Source organism: Triturus cristatus, chromosome 5_1, assembly GCF_964204655.1.
Source record: "Triturus cristatus chromosome 5_1, aTriCri1.1, whole genome shotgun sequence".
Lineage (NCBI taxonomy): Eukaryota > Metazoa > Chordata > Amphibia > Caudata > Salamandridae > Triturus > Triturus cristatus.
Genome location: NC_140587.1, coordinates 490,753,854 through 490,768,500, shown reverse-complemented (window position 1 = coordinate 490,768,500; position 14,647 = coordinate 490,753,854).

Below are 14,647 nucleotides of genomic sequence, written 5' to 3'. Positions count from 1 at the left end.
AAGCTTTGTCTCAATAAGTTTATGCTATCCAACCCATGAATTGTGGAGAGACTTGTTAGGAAGACTCCACATGCTGACACCTTTTATCCCGTTTCCCGAGAATGCTCAAGTAGGGATGCCATTTCAGTGTTAGTGTAGGAATAGAATAATTCTTTATTTTCATCAACCCTCCATGCAGGGGAAATTTGGACTCATGTTTTCTGATCCTCTGCATTCTGTTTCTTGAATTAGTTGTTTTGTTTAAGCTACAACGCCTCAATTATATTTGCAGATTTGTCTTTATGCTGATTCCAATGTATTTCTGTACTCTTGTTTTGAGGTGTCTCCAAGTTCAGTTATTTTTGACTTTGTAATAAATGAACTAACGTTACATAGTTGTCTGTGGTTACTATGTGTCCAGAGAAATTACTATTGACTTGATTGGCATTATTAATGACTCTCTCCTCTCTAAACTTACATGCTGCTAAAAAGAACCATCGGATTGTGCCTGTAGAACAGATCCAGAACTTATCGGCCCTGCTCTGACAGTTGGTAGCAGAGTAGGATGGTTTGCACATGAAGCGAGGTTAGAATCCAGAACTAGTCTAGAAAGAAGGAACCTAGAACCCCAGAGCCCCAAAATAGAGCCCAATGATATAGAACGGAAAGCAACGGAATCTGGCCGAGACTGACAGAGTCTAATGTGCGGAGAGATCAGCAGCGAACGGAGGAGTGAGTATCAATAGCGTGTATGGGGTGTGATAGATTGCGGGGATTAATTGTTTTTGATGTCTGGAAGAGTTGGTGTGAGAGTTGAATGAATGTGGTTTCGAACCGGACATGATCCAAGGATTGAGATTTGAGTTTCAGATCCTGAAGTGGCCTAAGATCCCGGGATATAATACATGGTGTAGAAGACACTGAGATGTATTGTGATTGTCCGATCGAAGAATTGAGGAGTTGTTGTGAGACGTCATTGGCAGTTCCACCTAAGGCAGGGAACTTTGTGTGAATGGGTTATATAGGAATCGTTTAGTGGACCTTGTGTACAGAGGGGAACTGTACTGATTCAGGTGACTAGTGCAGGTCGATGGACTCCCAGTGTGAATGTCCCTAAATGACTGATTTCTATTGATTCTTTTAGATGGCTGACAATTACGGTGTTTAAGACGAATGTATGAATTAATGTGTACTTAGAAATTGTAAAGGAGAGTGAGCCGATGCGAGGAGCAAAGGTGGCGAAATCTCTTGTCACACTTCCCCCAAAACCCCCGACAACAAAAGGAGCACTCACATGATGCAATGACCTGGCAGTTTATTTCTATCAAAAAATCCAAAACATTTATTCATCCTTCCCTATCACAATACCCAAGTCCATGGCGATCGTAACAAGTAGTTCCATTTTCATATCCAAATGCTCATTAGAGCAATTTTTCCCCCTAGATGACGACTCACTGGATCTGGTCATCTCCAAAGTAACCTCAGGCTCCCCATTGGATCCTGCTCCCCCGCAACACCTTACCTTGGTCATCAACTGCACTCGCCCAGTTATTCTTGATGTTCTGAATTCCTCGATCACCTCTGGTATGGTTCCTACAGCATGGAAATGCGCGATGGTTAGGGCCCTCTTGAAGAAACCCAGTTTGACCAGTCCAATCTAGCCAACCAACACCCAATCTCCCTCCTCCCCTGGCTGAGAAAGCTGATTGAGAAACACATCAACACCATACTGGTTGATTATCTGGAATCCAACAACCTATTATGTGATTCTCAGACAGGCTTTCGTCCTCAGCATGGGACGGAAACGGCCCTGCTCGCAGTGACGGAGGAGGGGAGGAGGTTGCTGGACCAGGGAGGAACTGCTGCAATCATCCTCCTGGACCTCAGTGCCGTGTTAACCATAACATCTTGGCCCATCGACTTACAAGTATGGGAGTGTCAGGCATGGCACTGACATGGTTCCAGTCTTTTCTCAGTGACCGCTTCTTCAAAGTCTTTGAGGGAGATGTGGTATCCTCCCGGCTACCTCTCAGCTGTGGAGTTCCACAGGGCTCTGCCCTGAGCCCCACGCTTTTTAATATCTACATGAGCCCTTTGGTAGAGGTTGTGCATCCATTCGGCATTAAGATCATCACCTATGCAGACAACACTTAGTGGTAGCACTAAATCACTCTGAGGGGTCGTCAAACACCCTAGGTCCTTGCCTAGAGGCGATGGCCGAGTGGATGGAACTCTCCTGTCTCAGGCTCAACGGGGACAAAATGGAGATCATGGTCCTGGGTAATCCGTCATCTCGGTCCCCGCCCTTCGGTGGCCGGTTTGTTTGGGCCCTGCTCCTCCTCCTAAGACACAGATCAAGAGCCTCGGCATGTGGCTTGATAGCTCTCTTGATTTTAACCACCAGTCCACCAAACTCTCAGCCACCTGCTATGGACTGATGAGAATGTTGCGGAAAATCATCCCCTTTCTCCTCTACCAAGCGAGAAGAATTATGGTACAGGCCCTTATACTTTCTCGCCTTGATTACGGGAATGCCCTATACCTCGGAGCTCCTCAATTCACCATTCACAAACTGCAAGTAACGCAAAGCTGTGCAGCCCGCCTGCTTTTCCAGACGCCACGGTGGCAGTCTGCAAAACCAGCACTGAGTAGTCTTCATTGGCTTCCTATTCCAGCCAGGATACAGTTCAAAGCTCTTTATGTTCTGCACAGTTTATTATGCTGGTAAATAAAAAATAGAAATAAATATGCTATTCCTGGCCATTTACATCTGTTGGCAGACTACGCGTATAGAGTTTATGCACCTGAATACATTTTGGTGTAGTTTTAACCAATTGTCTTAAAAACTAGAGTCAGATTTACCGCTAGCCTTTTTTTGCCATGTCTGATATAGGTTTCTAAATTCATGTGACATATTTCAAGATACATTTCCTCTCTGATGAGAAAGTTTTGATATCATTTTGTAATCAAAATACATAAAGGAGGGTGTGACGTGTGCAGCCTATCGTTACTAGTGCCCCTGTTTTTTGTGCTGATTAGAGCGGGGCCTTATTGACCTGAGCTGGTGCCAGACAAGGTGAGGTACAGTCCTCGTATCAGACGGGTGAGCTAATAAATTTACATATTGAATGTATATTACATATTCGTAGTTATCATGAAGTTGTGAATTAACTGTACACCATAGACCGATATCTTTTGGTCATCTTTCTATTGTTTTGTCACTAAGAGTATTACTATTTGTGTTTTACAGATGTCCTATACATTTCGCTGATACGAAGGATCAGTATACGATATCAGAGGTTGTATTGATTCCAACCTGCATGTACATTTTTTCTTATTATTTTCACTTTTCTTATTGATTTCCAAATACGAATTTTGGTTTCCTGCAGTAGCAGCAATAATTGCAGATAGGTCCTGAAGAAAGCCGTGGACAGTCTGTCCAATAGGCTGAAACGTGTCAACCGTTTTTGATAGCAGCAATTTTTGAAACTGCTATATTTGCACTGTTTTTAACTAGGATTGCAATTGATATCCTAATAAATATAGTTTCTCTCTTTTGCAATTCCTATTTTAATCACGTTCACATTTTCTGCGCTGCACTTACTCACTCCCATACATATTTTGGGATTTTCCTCATAGTTGGATGAAAGTCGAACTTCTTTCTGTCCTTCTGTCTCCTCTCTATGACTCCTCAGAGGACACAATCTACCTATTATCTCTCTATGATTAAGAGGGTAAATGGCAGTTTGGTTGGAAACCCAAATGATGATAACGATCACTTTGGTGAGTGATGGGAATCCAAACCTGAAAAAGGGTCTTTTCACTCTTTAATTCTTTGTACTCTTTATGGTCTTACTCTTGTTGACATAGGTGTCCAGTTTCTTTACTTTCTCTGTCAGATAGCTGGTTTAAGAGACCCCGGATTATATGCTAGTTTTGTGACCTATTGGAAATGGGGATTTAATCTGTGTAAGGTCTATAATATTCCTTGGACCCTCTATTACTTCTTTGGTTGTTAAGATAAAATATTTGTCTACTATCACACAATTTGGTCATGTCTGGAAGCTGGGATTGAACCCAGAATTTCTGCTTTCACATTGTGCAATTCAGCCTCTAGATGGCTTCAACTTTCTTTCTTGCCGGTATTGCAATTAAGGTCACTATTTTGTCTTATTCTGTGCACATGAGATTAGAGTTTGGTTAGTAGGCACATGCAATATCACAGTTCAGTTCATTTTTGGCTTGAGGGTGCAAGAGGACCTGGAACTGAGGCAGAGCCAGGCATCCTGGCTCGAGCTTTTGGCAGCTTGCCCAACTCCAGAAAGAGGGAATCAGACTTTACAGCAGGTAAGGAGCTTTGAGGCCATGCTGTGCCACCTGGGAGGGGCTGGGTGATGTCTGCTAAGTGGCAATGAAATAAGAGGGTTAACCATAGTTAAACCTTTCCAAAAAATGGTAAGGAAAATATCTTGTGCAAGTCATATGTGATCTAGGTGTTGCACCATGAGAAGCCCACTTTAATAATAAATGTACCCTTTTGTACATATAAGGGAAATGCAATAATCAAATATATACCAGAAATGCTTTTGTATTATTATGCACATCTGCATACCAATTAAATCTCATTCACATTAAATGTGTGCCCCTGTCTGGATCCCATTGCACTGCCCATAGCCCCACCCCCATAGCCCAGCCCCAAGCCCCGCCCCCCTAGTACACATCTCAATTTGGTGAGTACTTGCACTTATTTTTTTCCATTTAAAGCACTGCTGATAGCCATGCTCAGTGTCTGGCAGGGACATAAAACAAGAATCTGCATTCTCTGCGATTGAGAGGGTACTTTATCAACAGGGGCCCCCTCAACCTTTCAGAGGGCCCCCATTCAGGTCAAAGGCAATGAATATCTATGAGATGCAGGAGACTCAGAGACCCCTCCTGACATTTTGCAGGAGAGCCCCATCATTTTATGTTACGGCACTGGTGCCTGCAGTGCATCCATGTGCAATTGTTTACGAATATGTATGTGTGTGTGTGTGTGCATAAGGGCCAAGTGACACACTACATTCCTACCCAACTTAAACATGCATACTTGAGGCTGTGCACTGACGTTGTGTCATTGGTGGGTGGGTCACAGGAAACACACTCAGGATCATCCCGTGCTAGTGGTTCATCTGATTTTCCAGTTGTGTCATTGGTGGGTGGGTCACAGAAAACACACTCAGGATCATCCCGCACTAGTGGTTCATCTGATTTTCCAGTTGTCCTTGGTGGATGGGTCACAGGAAACACACTCAGGATCATCCCACACTAGTGGTTTATCTAATTTTCCAGGAGTCACCATGTCCGTTGCACTGCTCAGTGGTTTCAGAAGTTTTGTAATAGAGATAAATTCCGGGTAATCATCTCTGGTACCTTCGTAGCTGTCACCCTTATTCCGTATTTTGTAATGACTATCCATGGTTCACATTTGTAGGGACTCAGGCACTTACTTCCAGGATTGTGATTGCCTGTTCTCCAGAATGAATCTGAAGACATCTAGCTCAACCTGTCCTACTCGTCTGTGCATTGCTTCAGCTCCTCTGCTGTTAAAATCCTGTGGAGGTCAGTTAATATTAGAGCCCACTGTTGCAAAGGTGCTGTGCATTGTGATGCAGTACATTGATGTAGCAGAAACAGCTTTTTTATTCGTAGGGGTGCATTACAATCACATATGTAGAGCGCACCGGCATATAATTCTTTGTCATATTAACGTGAAGTGTTAGAATTCGAAATGTAATAACTTGAATCTTGAATGTAATTAGGCCATTGAATGTTGCACATTTATTAAATGTGCTAATTAGTGTAGTTTTTCCATGCAGGTTGGAAAATTAACTGAACATGCCTTAATTTCCTATGTAATTCGTTAACTCATATGCCATTTCTTAAGTTAGCTGAACTTGTAGGCCTGAAATGCAATTTCCCTGGAAGCTCTAGTTCAGAATTAACAGGTCAAATTTCATGTGTGCTGTGGATTTTGTTCTTTCTCACATTTTGTGTTGCAGGTGGAAGAAGCGCCCTTGTTAGCTAGAATAATGTCTTTGTTTGATTAGTCAGGCAAGAAGAGAAGGAGATATATCGTAAGCTCAAGCCGATAAGGGAAATTGTTGTGTTTTCACACCAGAGAAGGCCTGGGAATCAATGTCAACATGTTGCAGGAACACCGCAATCCCTTGGAAAATTACCTATGAGACTGTGTTCGGAGTAGATGGTGTGACCTGCAAGGACTCCTGGGGAAAATACCTGTAATAATGCGATGTTAGAGTGGGGAAAGTGCCCACTTCTTCTTCTCTGCCTTCGGAGGGAGAGCATCTCAGAACAAGCTTTGTCTCAATAAGTTTATGCTATCCAACCCATGAATTGTGGAGAGACTTGTTAGGAAGACTCCACATGCTGACACCTTTTATCCCGTTTCCCGAGAATGCTCAAGTAGGGATGCCATTTCAGTGTTAGTGTAGGAATAGAATAATTCTTTATTTTCATCAACCCTCCATGCAGGGGAAATTTGGACTCATGTTTTCTGATCCTCTGCATTCTGTTTCTTGAATTAGTTGTTTTGTTTAAGCTACAACGCCTCAACTATATTTGCAGATTTGTCTTTATGCTGATTCCAATGTATTTCTGTACTCTTGTTTTGAGGTGTCTCCAAGTTCAGTTATTTTTGACTTTGTAATAAATGAACTAACGTTACATAGTTGTCTGTGGTTACTATGTGTCCAGAGAAATTACTATTGACTTGATTGGCATTATTAATGACTCTCTCCTCTCTAAACTTACATGCTGCTAAAAAGAACCATCGGATTGTGCCTGTAGAACAGATCCAGAACTTATCGGCCCTGCTCTGACAGTTGGTAGCAGAGTAGGATGGTTTGCACATGAAGCGAGGTTAGAATCCAGAACTAGTCTAGAAAGAAGGAACCTAGAACCCCAGAGCCCCAAAATAGAGCCCAATGATAAAGAACGGAAAGCAACGGAATCTGGCAGAGACTGACAGAGTCTAATGTGCGGAGAGATCAGCAGCGAACGGAGGAGTGAGTATCAATAGGGTGTATGGGGTGTGATAGATTGCGGGGATTAATTGTTTTTGATGTCTGGAAGAGTTGTTGTGAGAGTTGAATGAATGTGGTTTCGAACCGGACATGATCCAAGGATTGAGATTTGAGTTTCAGATCCTGAAGTGGCCTAAGATCCCGGGATATAATACATGGTGTAGAAGACACTGAGATGTATTGTGATTGTCTGATCGAAGAATTGAGGAGTTGTTGTGAGACGTCATTGGCAGTTCCACCTAAGGCAGGGAACTTTGTGTGAATGGGTTATATAGGAATCGTTTAGTGAACCTTGTGTACAGAGGGGAACTGTACTGATTCAGGTGACTAGTGCAGGTCGATGGACTCCCAGTGTGAATGTTCCTAAATGACTGATTTCTATTGATTCTTTTAGATGGCTGACAATTACGGTGTTTAAGATGAATGTGTGAATTAATGTGTACTTAGAAATTGTAAAGGAGAGTGAGCCGATGCGAGGAGCAAAGGTGGCGAAATCTCTTGTCACACTTCCCCCAAAACCCCCGACAACAGAAGGAGCACTCACATGATGCAATGACCTGCCAGTTTATTTCTATCAAAAAATCCAAAACATTTATTCATCCTTCCCTATCACAATACCCAAGTCCATGGCGATCGTAACAAGTAGTTCCATTTTCATATCCAAATGCTCATTAGAGCAATTTTTCCCCCTAGATGACGACTCACTGGATCTGGTCATCTCCAAAGTAACCTCAGGCTCCCCATTGGATCCTGCTCCCCCGCAACACCTTACCTTGGTCATCAACCGCCCTCGCCCAGTTATTCTTGATGTTCTGAATTCCTCGATCACCTCTGGTATGGTTCCTACAGCATGGAAATGCGCGATGGTAAGGGCCCTCTTGAAGAAACCCAGTTTGACCAGTCCAATCTAGCCAACCAACACCCAATCTCCCTCCTCCCCTGGCTGAGAAAGCTGATTGAGAAACACATCAACACCATACTGGTTGATTATCTGGAATCCAACAACCTATTATGTGATTCTCAGACAGGCTTTCGTCCTCAGCATGGGACGGAAACGGCCCTGCTCGCAGTGACGGAGGAGGGGAGGAGGTTGCTGGACCAGGGAGGAACTGCTACAATCATCCTCCTGGACCTCAGTGCCGTGTTTGACACTGTTAACCATAACATCTTGGCCCATCGACTTACAAGTATGGGAGTGTCAGGCATGGCACTGACATGGTTCCAGTCTTTTCTCAGTGACCGCTTCTTCAAAGTCTTTGAGGGAGATGTGGTATCCTCCCAGCTACCTCTCAGCTGTGGAGTTCCACAGGGCTCTGCCCTGAGCCCCACGCTTTTTAATATCTACATGAGCCCTTTGGTAGAGGTTGTGCATCCATTCGGCATTAAGATCATCACCTATGCAGACAACACTTAGTGGTAGCACTAAATCACTCTGAGGGGTCGTCAAACACCCTAGGTCCTTGCCTAGAGGCGGTGGCCGAGTGGATGGAACTCTCCTGTCTCAGGCTCAACGGGGACAAAATGGAGATCATGGTCCTGGGTAATCCGTCATCTCCCGTCCCCGCCCTTCGGTGGCCGGTTTGTTTGGGCCCTGCTCCTCCTCCTAAGACACAGATCAAGAGCCTCGGCATGTGGCTTGATAGCTCTCTTGATTTTAACCACCAGGCCACCAAACTCTCAGCCACCTGCTATGGACTGATGAGAATGTTGCGGAAAATCATCCCCTTTCTCCTCTACCAAGCGAGAAGAATTATGGTACAGGCCCTTATACTTTCTCGCCTTGATTACGGGAATGCCCTATACCTCGGAGCTCCTCAATTCACCATTCACAAACTGCAAGTAACGCAAAGCTGTGCAGCCCGCCTGCTTTTCCAGACGCCACGGTGGCAGTCTGCAAAACCAGCACTGAGGAGTCTTCATTGGCTTCCTATTCCAGCCAGGATACAGTTCAAAGCTCTTTATGTTCTGCACAGTTTATTATGCTGGTAAATAAAAAATAGAAATAAATATGCTATTCCTGGCCATTTACATCTGTTGGCAGACTACGCGTATAGAGTTTATGCACCTGAATACATTTTGGTGTAGTTTTAACCAATTGTCTTAAAAACTAGAGTCAGATTTACCGCTAGCCTTTTTTTGCCATGTCTGATATAGGTTTCTAAATTCATGTGACATATTTCAAGATACATTTCCTCTCTGATGAGAAAGTTTTGATATCATTTTGTAATCAAAATACATAAAGGAGGGTGTGACGTGTGCAGCCTATCCTTACTAGTTCCCCTGTTTTTTGTGCTGATTAGAGCGGGGCCTTATTGACCTGAGCTGGTGCCAGACAAGGTGAGGTACAGTCCTCGTATCAGACGGGTGAGCTAATAAATTTACATATTGAATGTATATTACATATTCGTAGCTATCATGAAGTTGTGAATTAACTGTACACCATAGACCGATATCTTTTGGTCATCTTTCTATTGTTTTGTCACTAAGAGTATTACTATTTGTGTTTTACAGATGTCCTATACATTTCGCTGATACGAAGGATCAGTATACGATATCAGAGGTTGTATTGATTCCAACCTGCATGTACATTTTTTCTTATTATTTTCACTTTTCTTATTGATTTCCAAATACGAATTTTGGTTTCCTGCAGTAGCAGCAATAATTGCAGATAGGTCCTGAAGAAAGCCGTGGACAGTCTGTCCAATAGGCTGAAACGTGTCAACCGTTTTTGATAGCAGCAATTTTTTGAAACTGCTATATTTGCACTGTTTTTAACTAGGATTGCAATTGATATCCTAATAAATATAGTTTCTCTCTTTTGCAATTCCTATTTTAATCACGTTCACATTTTCTGCGCTGCACTTACTCACTCCCATACATATTTTGGGATTTTCCTCATAGTTGGATGAAAGTCGAACTTCTTTCTGTCCTTCTGTCTCCTCTCTATGACTCCTCAGAGGACACAATCTACCTATTATCTCTCTATGATTAAGAGGGTAAATGGCAGTTTGGTTGGAATCCCAAATGATGATAACGATCACTTTGGTGAGTGATGGGAATCCAAACCTGAAAAAGGGTCTTTTCACTCTTTAATTCTTTGTACTCTTTATGGTCTTACTCTTGTTGACATAGGTGTCCAGTTTCTTTACTTTCTCTGTCAGATAGCTGGTTTAAGAGACCCCGGATTATATGCTAGTTTTGTGACCTATTGGATATGGGGATTTAATCTGTGTAAGGTCTATAATATTCCTTGGACCCTCTATTACTTCTTTGGTTGTTAAGATAAAATATTTGTCTACTATCACACAATTTGGTCATGTCTGGAAGCTGGGATTGAACCCAGAATTTCTGCTTTCACATTGTGCAATTCAGCCTCTAGATGGCTTCAACTTTCTTTCTTTCCGGTATTGCAATTAAGGTCACTATTTTGTCTTATTCTGTGCACATGAGATTAGAGTTTGGTTAGTAGGCACATGCACTATCACAGTTCAGTTCATTTTTGGCTTGAGGGTGCAAGAGGACCTGGAACTGAGGCAGAGCCAGGCATCCTGGCTCGAGCTTTCGGCAGCTCGCCCAACTCCAGAAAGAGGGAATCAGACTTTACAGCAGGTAAGGAGCTTTGAGGCCATGCTGTGCCACCTGGGAGGGGCTGGGTGATGTCTGCTAAGTGGCAATGAAATAAGAGGGTTAACCATAGTTAAACCTTTCCAAAAAATGGTAAGGAAAATATCTTGTGCAAGTCATATGTGATCTAGGTGTTGCACCATGAGAAGCCCACTTTAATAATAAATGTACCCTTTTGTACATATAAGGGAAATGCAATAATCAAATATATACCAGAAATGCTTTTGTATTATTATGCACATCTGCATACCAATTAAATCTCATTCACATTAAATGTGTGCCCCTGTCTGGATCCCATTGCACTGCCCATAGCCCCGCCCCCATAGCCCAGCCCCAAGCCCCGCCCCCCTAGTACACATCTCAATTTGGTGAGTACTTGCACTTATTTTTTTCCATTTAAAGCACTGCTGATAGCCATGCTCAGTGTCTGGCAGGGACATAAAACAAGAATCTGCATTCTCTGCGATTGAGAGGGCACTTTATCAACAGGGGCCCCCTCAACCTTTCAGAGGGCCCCCATTCAGGTCAAAGGCAATGAATATCTATGAGATGCAGGAGACTCAGAGACCCCTCCTGACATTTTGCAGGAGAGCCCCATCATTTTATGTTACGGCACTGGTGCCTGCAGTGCATCCATGTGCAATTGTTTACGATTATGTATGTGTGTGTGTGTGTGCATAAGGGCCAAGTGACACACTACATTCCTACCCAACTTAAACATGCATACTTGAGGCTGTGCACTGACGTTGTGTCATTGGTGGGTGGGTCACAGGAAACCCACTCAGGATCATCCCGTGCTAGTGGTTCATCTGATTTTCCAGTTGTGTCATTGGTGGGTGGGTCACAGAAAACACACTCAGGATCATCCCGCACTAGTGGTTCATCTGATTTTCCAGTTGTCCTTGGTGGATGGGTCACAGGAAACACACTCAGGATCATCCCACACTAGTGGTTTATCTAATTTTCCAGGAGTCACCATGTCCGTTGCACTGCTCAGTGGTTTCAGAAGTTTTGTAATAGAGATAAATTCCGGGTAATCATCTCTGGTACCTTCGTAGCTGTCACCCTTATTCCGTATTTTGTAATGACTATCCATGGTTCACATTTGTAGGGACTCAGGCACTTACTTCCAGGATTGTGATTGCCTGTTCTCCAGAATGAATCTGAAGGGATCTAGCTCACCCTGTCCTACTCGTCTGTGCATTGCTTCAGCTCCTCTGCTGTTAAAATCCTGTGGAGGTCAGTTAATATTAGAGCCCACTGTTGCAAAGGTGCTGTGCATTGTGATGCAGTACATTGATGTAGCAGAAACAGCTTTTTTATTCGTAGGGGTGCATTACAATCACACATGTAGAGCGCACCGGCATATAATTCTTTGTCATATTAACGTGAAGTGTTAGAATTCGAAATGTAATAACTTGAATCTTGAATGTAATTAGGCCATTGAATGTTGTACATTTATTAAATGTGCTAATTAGTGTAGTTTTTCCATGCAGGTTGGAAAATTAACTGAACATGCCTTAATTTCCTATGTAATTCGTTAACTCATATGCCATTTCTTAAGTTAGCTGAACTTGTAGGCCTGAAATGCAATTTCCCTGGAAGCTCTAGTTCAGAATTAACAGGTCAAATTTCATGTGTGCTGTGGATTTTGTTCTTTCTCACATTTTGTGTTGCAGGTGGAAGAAGCGCCCTTGTTAGCTAGAATAATGTCTTTGTTTGATTAGTCAGGCAAGAAGAGAAGGAGATATATCGTAAGCTCAAGCCGATAAGGGAAATTGTTGTGTTTTCACACCAGAGAAGGCCTGGGAATCAATGTCAACATGTTGCAGGAACACCGCAATCCCTTGGAAAATTACCTATGAGACTGTGTTCGGAGTAGATGGTGTGACCTGCAAGGACTCCTGGGGAAAATACCTGTAATAATGCGATGTTAGAGTGGGGAAAGTGCCCACTTTTTCTTCTCTGCCTTCGGAGGGAGAGCATCTCAGAACAAGCTTTGTCTCAATAAGTTTATGCTATCCAACCCATGAATTGTGGAGAGACTTGTTAGGAAGACTCCACATGCTGACACCTTTTATCCCGTTTCCCGAGAATGCTCAAGTAGGGATGCCATTTCAGTGTTAGTGTAGGAATAGAATAATTCTTTATTTTCATCAACCCTCCATGCAGGGGAAATTTGGACTCATGTTTTCTGATCCTGAAGTGGCCTAAGATCCCGGGATATAATACATGGTGTAGAAGACACTGAGATGTATTGTGATTGTCTGATCGAAGAATTGAGGAGTTGTTGTGAGACGTCATTGGCAGTTCCACCTAAGGCAGGGAATTTTGTGTGAATGGGTTATATAGGAATCGTTTAGTGGACCTTGTGTACAGAGGGGAACTGTACTGATTCAGGTGACTAGTGCAGGTCGATGGACTCCCAGTGTGAATGTTCCTAAATGACTGATTTCTATTGATTCTTTTAGATGGCTGACAATTACGGTGTTTAAGACGAATGTGTGAATTAATGTGTACTTAGAAATTGTAAAGGAGAGTGAGCCGATGCGAGGAGCAAAGGTGGCGAAATCTCTTGCCACCCTTCCCCCAAAACCCCCGACAACAGAAGGAGCACTCACATGATGCAATGACCTGGCAGTTTATTTCTATCAAAAAATCCAAAACATTTATTCATCCTTCCCTATCACAATACCCAAGTCCATGGCGATCGTAACAAGTAGTTCCATTTTCATATCCAAATGCTCATTAGTGCAATTTTTCCCCCTAGATGACGACTCACTGGATCTGGTCATCTCCAAAGTAACCTCAGGCTCCCCATTGGATCCTGCTCCCCCGCAACACCTTACCTTGGTCATCAACTGCACTCGCCCAGTTATTCTTGATGTTCTGAATTCCTCGATCACCTCTGGTATGGTTCCTACAGCATGGAAATGCGCGATGGTTAGGGCCCTCTTGAAGAAACCCAGTTTGACCAGTCCAATCTAGCCAACCATCACCCAATCTCCCTCCTCCCCTGGCTGAGAAAGCTGATTGAGAAACACATCAACACCATACTGGTTGATTATCTGGAATCCAACAACCTATTATGTGATTCTCAGACAGGCTTTCGTCCTCAGCATGGGACGGAAACGGCCCTGCTCACAGTGACGGAGGAGGGGAGGAGGTTGCTGGACCAGGGAGGAACTGCTGCAATCATCCTCCTGGACCTCAGTGCCGTATTTGACACTGTTAACCATAACATCTTGGCCCATCGACTTACAAGTATGGGAGTGTCAGGCATGGCACTGACATGGTTCCAGCCTTTTCTCAGTGACCGCTTCTTCAAAGTCTTTGAGGGAGATGTGGTATCCTCCCGGCTACCTCTCAGCTGTGGAGTTCCACAGGGCTCTGCCCTGAGGCCCACGCTTTTTAATATCTACATGAGCCCTTTGGTAGAGGTTGTCCATCCATTCGGCATTAAGATCATCACCTATGCAGACAACACTTAGTGGTAGCACTAAATCACTCTGAGGGGTCGTCAAACACCCTAGGTCCTTGCCTAGAGGCGGTGGCCGAGTGGATGGAACTCTCCTGTCTCAGGCTCAACGGGGACAAAATGGAGATCATGGTCCTGGGTAATCCGTCATCTCCCGTCCCCGCCCTTCGGTGGCCGGTTTGTTTGGGCCCTGCTCCTCCTCGTAAGACACAGATCAAGAGCCTCGGCATGTGGCTTGATAGCTCTCTTGATTTTAACCACCAGGCCACCAAACTCTCAGCCACCTGCTATGGACTGATGAGAATGTTGCGGAAAATCATCCCCTTTCTCCTCTACCAAGCGAGAAGAATTATGGTACAGGCCCTTATACTTTCTCGCCTTGATTACGGGAATGCCCTATACCTCGGAGCTCCTCAATTCACCATTCACAAACTGCAAGTAACGCAAAGCTGTGCAGCCCGCCTGCTTTTCCAGACGCCAC